We start from the raw sequence: 10,569 nt of genomic DNA, 5'->3' as shown, positions 1-10,569 counted from the left end.
GAGGGGGTGGCTGGACATCTCGTGTGACGTATCAGCGCTGGGGGATGTGGGGACCTGGGACCACCGTGGAGCGGGATCAACCCCCCATCTCTATCACTGTCACCACAGTGTCCCCACAGCTGCCACAGTCACAGTGCTGGGGTGCTCCCCGAGGCGTGGGGACACCCCTGGTTCAGAGCAAACCGTTGTCACTGGGTTTGGGGACATTAATATATATATATATGTGTGTATATATATATATAAATACTGGGATTTTTCTTAACGATTTTAACGCTGTCAGGGCGGGAGGGCCCGTGGGGGGGGGGGGGGGCACCCGGTGCTTCCAGAGCCAAGAGAGCAAAGCCCCCCCAGCCCCCGCTGCTCCCACGGGCCCCGTCCCGTCCCGGGGACGAGCACAGCGGGGCGGGGTCCCCGTCCCCCCCTCTCCGCACCGCCGCCACCCCGCACCGCCTGCTCCGCTACCGCCGGGCCCGGCGGGACCCCCGCGCCCGCCCGGCCTCGAGCTCCCGCTTTGCACGTGCTGGGAGCCGCTCCGGGCCCGGTTCTGCCTCCGGGCTCGGTTCTGCCTCCGGGCTCGGTTCTGGCTCCGGGCCCGGTTCTGCCTCCAGGCTCGGTTCTGGCTCCGGGCTCGGTCCCGGCTCCAGGCTCGGTTCTGGCTCCGGGCTCTGTTCCGGCTCCGGGCTCGGTCCCGGCTCCGGGCTCGGTTCTGCCTCCGGGCTCGGTTCTGCCTCCGGGCCCGGTTCTGCCTCCGGGCTCGGTCCCGGCTCCGGGCTCGGTTCTGGCTCCGGGCTCGGTCCCGGCTCCGGGCTCGGTCCCGGCTCCAGGCTCGGTTCTGGCTCCAGGCTCGGTTCTGGCTCCGGGCTCGGTCCCGGCTCCGGGCTCGGTTCTGGCTCCAGGCTCGGTCCCGGCTCCAGGCTCGGTTCTGGCTCCGGGCTCGGTTCTGGCTCCAGGCTCGGTTCTGGCTCCGGGCCCGGTTCTGGCTCCGGGCTCGGTTCTGGCTCCGGGCTCGGTCCCGGCTCCGGGCTCGGCTGCCTCCTGCAATGTCGCAGAATTTATTTACAATAAAGATTTGGAAAACGATGGGGGCTCCGCTTCTTCTCACCCGCGTGGGGTGGCAGGGAGGCGGGAGGCTCCACCGATTTCATCTCTGGGGATGCTCTGGTCCTTGGATCCCTCCAGCTCGTCCCACTGATGTCTTCCCCACGTCCCACCTTCCACGCTGGCCTGTCCCTCACGATTTCCATGTCTGAGTCAGGAGACCCACCCAGGACGGCTCCCCGAACGGAGATGATGGCACACAGCGAGTGTCACTCTCTGGGGACCTTGTCGCACCGTGGGGACGCTGCTCCCTGTCCCACCACAGCGATGCTCAGTCCCTGCGCAAGGACCCCGCTCCATCCCAGGGACAGCCTCAGCTGGGTGAGGCTGCAGGGTCCTGGCAGCCATCCCTGGCAGAAGGGGACTGGGGGACAGGTCCCCAACCCCCAGCGGGACCCGTGAGAATGGAGCATCCTCCCCTGGAGCCGGCCCGGCGCAGCCCCAGCGGCGGCACGGCCGGGGCTCCGCGGGGCTCCGGGCGGATCCCGGGGTTCGGGGCAGATCCCGGGGCTCCGGGCGGATCCCGGGGCTCCGGGCGGATCCCGGGGCTCCGGACACATCCCGGGACTCCGGACAGATCCCGGGACTCCGGACAGATCCCGGGGCTCCGGGCGGATCCCGGGGCTCAGGACAGATCCCGGGGCTCCGGGCGGATCCCGGGGCTCCCCGGGGCTCCGGACAGATCCCGGGGCTCAGGACACATCCCGGGGCTCCGGACAGATCCCGGGGCTCCGGACAGATCCCGGCACTCCGGACAGATCCCGGCACTCCGGACAGATCCCGGGGCTCCCCGGGGCTCCGGACAGATCCCGGCACTCCGGACAGATCCCGGGACCCCCGGCTCCTCCTCTCACTCCGGCCAGGAGAGGGCTCTCCCGGCACAGCCCGGGCTGGGCGCGCTGCCGCCGCTCCAGGGCGCTCCAGGGCCACGCGTGTCCCCCGCTCCCCGCTCGGGGTCCTGCTCAGGGGGTCACACACGAGCGGCTCAGCCCTGGGGCACCCCTTCTCTGCCCGCCGGGGACCAGGGGCAGGATTCAGGACAATTCCTGCTCTGAGCACCTCCCGCAGAGCCCCCCGAGCTGGGGCTGGAGGTGCCCCTCGCCCTGCGGAGCCCTGAAGGGACTCGCTGTGGTGTCCCCGGAGCTTGGCAGGACACACCGGCTCCAGATCCCTGCGGGGCTGCTGGGGTGCCTGAGCACCTCGGGGTGCTGCTCCCTCGGGAGAACACCCAGCCCTGAGCCGGAGTCTCTCTGGCTCCAGCCCACCTTATTAAAGCCATCACCATCAGCCTTTGGCTCTGCCCCCGCGGGGGTGAGGAAGAGGCTGGAGGCGCCTCTGGCCGTGGCAGTGACCGGGGGTGAGCGGGGGGTCTGCACCAGGACCCCCTCAGCCTGTGTCCTCCTGAGCAGGCGGAGGCTGGCAGCAAATGGGGCTGTTTGTCCCCTGCCGTGGCTGCAGGGGCATCTCTGCACCCGTCAGGGGCTTGGTGCAGTTCTGCTCCATCCTCAGGAGGAGTTATTTTGGAGTTATTTTGGGCTGGTGTCGAGATACCAGCACGATGAGTGAGTCAGAAATATTCCAGATGCACCGGCTGCTTCTGAATCTTGAGTTATTCAAAATCTTCAGGGTCAGGAGGGCAAAAAACATGAATTCAAGTGGGCCCAGCTGAGTGTGCTGCCCTGCAGGATCATACAACACCCACAGCTCTTGATCAGGGCAGGGCTCCTCTGCCAGGGGCCGGGGCACAAGGACACCACAATGTGTTGGTTGTGCCTGGCAGAAGGGAGATGGTCCTTGGCCAACTGCCCAGGGCCACAAAAGCTGCAGAAGGCAGCAGGTCTGGTGCCCAGAGACACCCAACAGCCCAGGCTGCCCTTTCCCTCCATCACAAACTTTCCTTTCCACGGCTGCCCCAGGCACAGAGTCATTCCTGCCTGTCCCCAAGCTCCTTCTTTCTCCTAATTCCCTGGTTCAGTCAGGGACAGTTCCTGTGCTCAGCTCTTATCTCCAACCCTCACCCACCACTTTTACTGCACCTGCAAAGGTTCAACCACAGCAACCATGGGAGAAGCCACAGTCTCCTGTTTTCATGCTGGGATCACAGAATCAGGGAATTGTTTAGCTGGAAAAGCCCTCCACTGATTTCAACCATTCCCCAGCACTGCCAAGGCCACCACTGACCCAGGTCCCCAAGTGCCACAGCCACAGGTTTTTAAACACCCCCAGGGACAGTGACTCCACCACCACCACCCTGGGCAGTTGTCAACGCCTGACCACCTTTCCAAGAAGCAATTTTCCCAATATCCCACCTAAACTTTCCCTGGCACAACTTGAGGTCATTTCCTCTTGTCTTGTCCCTGTTCTCTGGGAGCAGAGCCCGACCCCCACAGCTTGTGCAGAGCCAGAAGGTCCCCCCTGAGCCTCCTTTGCTCCAGGCTGAGCCCCCTCATCTCCCTCAGCTGCTCCTCATCACACTCCTGCTGAAGACCCTGAACTTAAGAGAAAAAAAAAATCCAAACAAATCGCTCATTATTAGTAAACGCAAAAAAAGAAGAACCCAACGCCTCCCCCGTGCTGTGTCTGTGCCATTGCATAATGGGAAACCCTCGAACCTAAAATATCCCCACTCCTCTGGTTGGTGAAGCTGATGATCGACCATCTGGCCACGATTTTCCAGCTCTAATCTAACGAGGCAGACGCCGCTTTTGGGGTGAGCACAAGGACGAAAGCCCTCGAGGGCTCCCCGGGAAGGTGTCGTGGCCGAGGCCGGGGGTGGCGAGGGGGCTCCACGTGAGCAGCAGCTGGGAGAGCAGAGGGAGGCTCAGGCTGCTCCCTCATCCCAGAGCTGGGGTGTTTGGGGCACCCTGGGAGCAGAGGACACATCAGATGGTGGGGAAGCAGCTCTGCAGTGTGGAGTGATGGGAAATGTCCTGAAGGGTGTGAGCCATGGGGGACATCCATGGATCCATGGGGTTGTCTCCCAGGTGAGGGAAAGAACAGCCCAAAGAGCAGTTCCACAACCACGTCCTGATTTGCCATGCAAGGAAAAGAACATGAACAGAGCAGGACAATGGGATTCCAGCTGAGAAACCCTGCCAGGGCTGGCACCTGCCTGGTCACAGCGCTCCAGTCACACACCCACACCTGCAGGAACCGGGGCTTCCTGCTCCAGGAGTGATGCTGGAACAGAGTGGGACATCATCCAGCTGTGCCCCCTCTGACATCATCATCCAGCTGTGCCCCCTCTGACATCATCATTCAGCTGTGCCCCCTGTGACATCATCACCCAGCTGTGCCACCTGTGACATCATCATCCAGCTGTGCCCCGTCTGACATCATCACCCAGCTGTGCCCCCTGTGACATCATCATCCAGCTGTGCCCCCTGTGACATCATCACCCAGCTGTGCCCCCTCTGACATCATCCAGCTGTGCCACCTGTGGTGCAAAATGAGGAGAGGGAGAGGGAGAGGGAGAGGGACAGGGACAGGGACAGGGACAGGGACAGGGAGACACTCTGGCTCTCTCACAGAGTCCCAGCACAGGGTGCTCTGTGATGGAGCATCTTCTCTGTGCCTCTCCAAGTCAAGGCTTTATTTGATACATGGAAAATTCAGGGAAATTGACGGGTTTGTCACCATGGAGAAGCTCAGCACACCTCAGGTGGAAGCAGATCCCAGCTCTGGCTCGCCCACGATGGGGATTTTGCTCTTCAGGCTCCAGATGGAAACAAGAAACAAAGCCATGCACGGGAAAGAGGCCGTTTGGGGAAAGAGGCCCTTGGCTCCACATGCCTTACGTGGAGCTGACACTCCACAGGGCATTCCAGAACCAGGCATGGGGGGAAGGAGAGAGTCAGCACCCAGCTGCCAAGGCTCTGCCAGGCACAGAACATCCACAGTGGAGGTGACTCCACCTCTGGGAGGACCAGGAGGAGCCAAGGCAGGCTGTACAATGGATTAGGAAGAAGGGTCACAGGAGCTTTAGCAAGGGCTTGTGGCAGCCTGGCAGAGCCAACAGGTGGTGGTGACTGCAGTGACCTCCCAGGCTCCCTGCTGGTTGTGCTGCTGAGCAATTCGGGCTGATCAGAGAATCACAGAAGATTAAGATCATCTGAAAGCCCACCTCACTCCAGCCCCCACACAAGACCACGCTGCTCAGAGCTCCATCCAGCCTGGCCTTGGACATTTCCAGGGATGGAGCAGCCACAGCTTCTCTGGAAAACCTGTGCTGTGCCTCACCACCCAGAAATAAAAACCTTCTTTCTTAAATTTAATCTAAATCTATCCTGCTTCTATACAAAACCATCACCCTTGTCCTGTCACAAGAGGCACCACTGAAGGGTTTGTCCCCATCCTCATCCCCTCAGCTGCTGAAAGTCCTGTGATAACACACCCAGAGTTACCCAGAGGTCAAAGAATTTGCAGGGGAAAGCTGGGATTGTTCAGCTTTTAGGTCAAGATACCTGAGCTGAAATGTTTTGCTGAGCAGTTTGAGTGAGCCCTGAGCCGACTCCTGCCAGCAGAGGGGATCCCTCAGCTGCAGAGAATGAGGACACCAGGAACTCGGGCTTCCCACAGAACAGCTCAGGTCAAACCCCAAAGCATTTTTAAGGATTCTCAGAGGTTTGAGGAGCTCAGGGACCTGCCAGGGCCATGGGAGCACCGGGGATGGAGCATCCCCTCCTCGGGGAGCACTGAACTCTCAGTGCCGGGGGAAAGGAAAGAGGAGCTGAGCCCCGAGGTCAGCTCAGGGAGCCAGGAGAAGGCAGGAGCAGCACCAGGGACACCGGGCCATGCCCAGGGGATCGGATGGAGCCGGACACACGCTGGGGACAAAGGGCAGCTCAGGGCTCAGGGTGCACTCACAGCAGCGCCTGCGAGAGCCCGGATCACCGGGAAAGGGAGGATTTTTCACCGGCCAATGGCCCGGAAACAGGACTGAAGGCTTTGGTGTCCTTCAACTTCGGCTGAACTGCCACCAGCTCCGGAGGGAGGGCGCAGATTTCCCGGGGAAAACGGGGGAAACACAATTCCCAATTCCTAATTCCTAATTCCCAGTTCCCAATTCCCAATTTCCAATTTCCAATTCCCAGTTCCCAGTTCCCATTCCCAGTTCCCATTCCCAGTTCCCAGTTCCCATTCCCAATTCCCAGTTCCCAGTTCCCATTCCCAGTTCCCATTCCCAGTTCCCAGTTCCCAGTTCCCAATTCCCAATTCCCAGTTCTCAGTTCCCATTCCCAGTTCCCAATTCCCAATTCCCAGTTCCCATTCCCAGTTCCCAGTTCCCAGTTCCCAGTTCCCAGTTCCCAGTTCCCAATTCCCAGTTCCCAGTTCCCAGTTCCCATTCCCAATTCCCAATTCCCAGTTCCCATTCCCATTCCCAGTTCCCATTCCCAGTTCCCAGTTCCCAATTCCCAATTCCCAGTTCCCATTCCCAGTTCCCATTCCCAGTTCCCATTCCCAGTTCCCAGTTCCCAATTCCCAATTCCCAGTTCCCAGTTCCCATTCCCAGTTCCCATTCCCAGTTCCCAATTCCCATTCCCAGTTCCCATTCCCAGTTCCCAGTTCCCAGTTCCCATTCCCAGTTCCCATTCCCAGTTCCCAGTTCCCAGTTCCCATTCCCAGTTCCCATTCCCATTCCCAGTTCCCATTCCCAGTTCCCAGTTCCCAGTTCCCATTCCCATTCCCAGTTCCCATTCCCAGTTCCCATTCCCAGTTCCCATTCCCAGTTCCCAGTTCCCATTCCCAGTTCCCATTCCCAGTTCCCAGTTCCCATTCCCAGTTCCCATTCCCAGTTCCCATTCCCATTCCCAGTTCCCATTCCCAGTTCCCAGTTCCCAATTCCCAATTCCCATTCCCAGTTCCCATTCCCAGTTCCCAGTTCCCATTCCCAGTTCCCATTCCCATTCCCAGTTCCCATTCCCAGTTCCCATTCCCAGTTCCCAGTTCCCATTCCCAGTTCCCAATTCCCAGTTCCCATTCCCAGTTCCCATTCCCAGTTCCCAGTTCCCAGTTCCCATTCCCAGTTCCCATTCCCAGTTCCCATTCCCAGTTCCCAGTTCCCAGTTCCCAGTTCCCATTCCCATTCCCAGTTCCCATTCCCAGTTCCCATTCCCAGTTCCCAGTTCCCATTCCCAGTTCCCATTCCCAGTTCCCAATTCCCAATTCCCAGTTCTCAGTTCCCATTCCCAGTTCCCAGTTCCCATTCCCAGTTCCCAGTTCCCAGTTCCCATTCCCAGTTCCCAATTCCCAGTTCCCATTCCCAGTTCCCAGTTCCCATTCCCAATTCCCATTCCCAATTCCCAATTCCCAGTTCCCATTCCCAGTTCCCATTCCCAGTTCCCAGTTCCCAGTTCCCAGTTCCCAGTTCCCATTCCCAGTTCCCATTCCCAGTTCCCATTCCCAGTTCCCATTCCCATTCCCAGTTCCCATTCCCAGTTCCCAGTTCCCATTCCCAGTTCCCAGTTCCCTGTTCCCATTCCCAGTTCCCATTCCCAGTTCCCAGTTCCCATTCCCATTCCCAGTTCCCATTCCCAGTTTCCGCAGTGTGTTGTGGCTAGACCGAACAGCATCTCCCGATGCCCTTTCAGGAGCCATCTCCTGCTGCCAGGGCTGCCTGCATCCCTCGCTCTTCCCCAGCTCCCAGCCCGGCTTTAACCCCTGCGCTGCCGCGGGGGGGCCCGGGGCTGATGGCTCAGCCGGGAATGAAGCATCACGGTTCAAATGCAGGTCACGGCAGCTCCGTGCGCTCCCCGGAGCCCCGGGATCCCGGTTCCACCCTGGCAGAGCATCAGCCGAGCTCCCGCTCCCCCCGGGGCACCGGCCCCGGCTGCCGGGTTAAACTGGCAGCTGACAAAGGGAAGGTTTGTTTCCCCATTTCCTGAGCTTTTCTTCCTAGTCCTTGAGAATTTAAATTCGCAACTAGAATGAGCAGTTTGTTAAATCAGGTTTGAGGTCCCTCCAGGTCCTGGCTCTCCTCTCTGGGATATCCGTGCTGCCACAGCCTCCGGCTCACACAAGTTAATGGAACTCTCTCCTCACCCTGCTCTGGCTATGACACTTCCTCTGCGATCTCTTTTCTTCACAGGAATTCTCCCCTTCCCTCACTGGATAGCAAAATACTCAAGATTATTAAATTGGAGCACTGCAGAGCATCCCAATGTACTGTTTTGTTAAAAACTCAGCAGCTGCTCCATCCAGCTGCTCAGCAAGGCAAGGCAAGAGGGGAACAGAAACCAGATTTTAGAGCCAACAATTAAACCAGGATTTTGCAGAATCACAGGATCTTTAAGGCTGGAAAAGACCTGTGAGACCATCAAGTGCAGCCTTGGACCCATCACCCCCTTGTCACCCAGAGCACCAAGTGCCACATCCAGCCATTAAATCCCACCCTGCTGAGCTCATCCCCTCCCAGCCATGGGCTGTCCCCCCTCTGCACAGGGGACAAGTCCCCAGGGACACAGTGACCTCTTGGACACCCTGCCAAAGGAAACTTTGGGGTACCTTGGAAATCCCACGTTCTGAGTGAGCCAAGGGATCCCACTTGCTCTTTCTCTCTCACCAAACTTCCATCCTTTAAGGTGAGGTTGGTGTTTTACACCTGCAGAGCACCGTGTTCCCAGCAGCATCCACCTGCAGCAAGAACCTGCAGCAGGTGGGGAGACCCTGCTCAGCATCACCACTGGGCTCATCCTCTGCTCCTCTCTCTGCCTCTCCCCCTGCATTTCACTCAATAAACTCACTTTCCCTGAGACACAGTCACATCTGGGTTTGTAGTACAGAAGGTTCTTACCATTGCCAGGCTCCTGTCCATGTGTGTCCCCTGACACCTGCCCAGCCCTGCTCCCAAATTCCTCACTCACACCTGTTCTTACCTGTCTGCAGCAGCAGCATCTCTGGTCACCACCTTTTCCTGGCACTGCAAGGGTCCCAGACTTCCAGTAACTCTCTTGAAGGCAGCAGCACCTGCAGGAGAGCAGATTATTATATTATACATATTATATAGATATCACATATGTAAGACCATAAAAATCAGAGCAGATCGGGTTGAAAAGACCTTTTTAAAGAACATTCATTGCCAAGCCCTGCCATGGCAGGGACACCTCCCACTGTCCCAGGGTCCTCCCAGCCCCATCCAGCCTGGCCTTGGACACTGCCAGGGATCCAGGGGCAGCCCCAGCTGCTCTGGGCACCCTGTGCCAGGGCCTGCCCACCCTCACAGGGAACAATTCCTGCCCAATATCCCATCCAGCCCTGCCCTCTGCCACTGGCAGCCATTGCCCCTTGCCCTGCTCTTCTCACAAGGGCCCTGGTCTGTTACCAAAGCTGTTTTCAGTACAGAACAAACTTTTTTAAAAGTTTGTTGATCGTGAGTTTTCAGGTGATTTCAGTTTTATTGAAAAAATTACAAAAAGCCTTGCGAGCATTCATAAATGTTCATAAATATATAAAAAACACTCAGGGGAAAAAGAAGTAACTCCAATCATTTTACATCTTTAAATGAGGGCAAGACCAGAGCTGAGGAGCCACCCTGGTGCTTTCCAACACCCCCAGCACAGCTAAACCACCCCAGTGCTTGTTTGTTGGCTGGAGGAATCCCTGGGATCCTGACTGCCAAGGGAATCCCGAGAGGAACCTCCTGGCTGAGCCTGTTCCAGACAATGCCCAGGTGTGAACCTGACCCCAATCGCTTCACCCAGAGCCTCACTCGCCTCTGCCGGGGCTCTGGGGGAACAGGGAGCTCCCAGCTCCTGTTCTGCTCCTGCTCAGCCACTCTTCACCCCTCAGAGAGAATCCAGGCCCTGGGGCAGCCCCAGGCACAGCTCAGGCACGGGACAAGGGCTCGGTGTCACCATCCCCGCGGTTCCTCTCCTGGGATCCACGTCCTCTGCCAGAGTCACTGCAACATCCTGGTCAATAAAAATAAAAGGGAAGAGGACAGCAAAACCTGGCCTGCACAGAAATGGCTCCAGAGTCCTGAAAAGCACTGATCAGATGCCTTTAAATCCTCCTTCCAAGACATTTTCCCTAGCTATCAACATGGAATTTAGACAACAGCGATAATGTCACGCTGCAGAAAACAAAATGTCATTTCCCAAGCAATGATGAACTGGTATTTGGAGCCTCCTCTGACAGAGAAAACAAATTACAATTTCCCTGAGAGCAGAAGCCCCCAAGCTCCTTCCCCTGCTGCTTTGGAGGGTGGAATACAGCGAGTTATGGATTAAAGAACATCATTTCACTCATGCAAACAGATCTGTCCTTCAGGAACTGTTCCACAGGAACTGAGCTGAGCACGTCCCGTTCACAGGGATCGGGCACCGAGCACGTCTCATTGAACAGCTCCTTTGGATGGAACCTCACAGCAGCAAATTGTGTGCCTGGGACCAGGAATTGTTGAATTATTAACAAATCAAGCTACAGGAATATAACACTTCCATAAAAGCTGCTACAAAACCGTAGCTGAATTTC

The sequence above is a fragment of the Cyanistes caeruleus genome, chromosome 27, assembly GCF_971803275.1.
Source record: "Cyanistes caeruleus chromosome 27, bCyaCae1.hap1.1, whole genome shotgun sequence".
Taxonomy (NCBI): domain Eukaryota; kingdom Metazoa; phylum Chordata; class Aves; order Passeriformes; family Paridae; genus Cyanistes; species Cyanistes caeruleus.
This window is presented reverse-complemented; position numbering follows the sequence as displayed.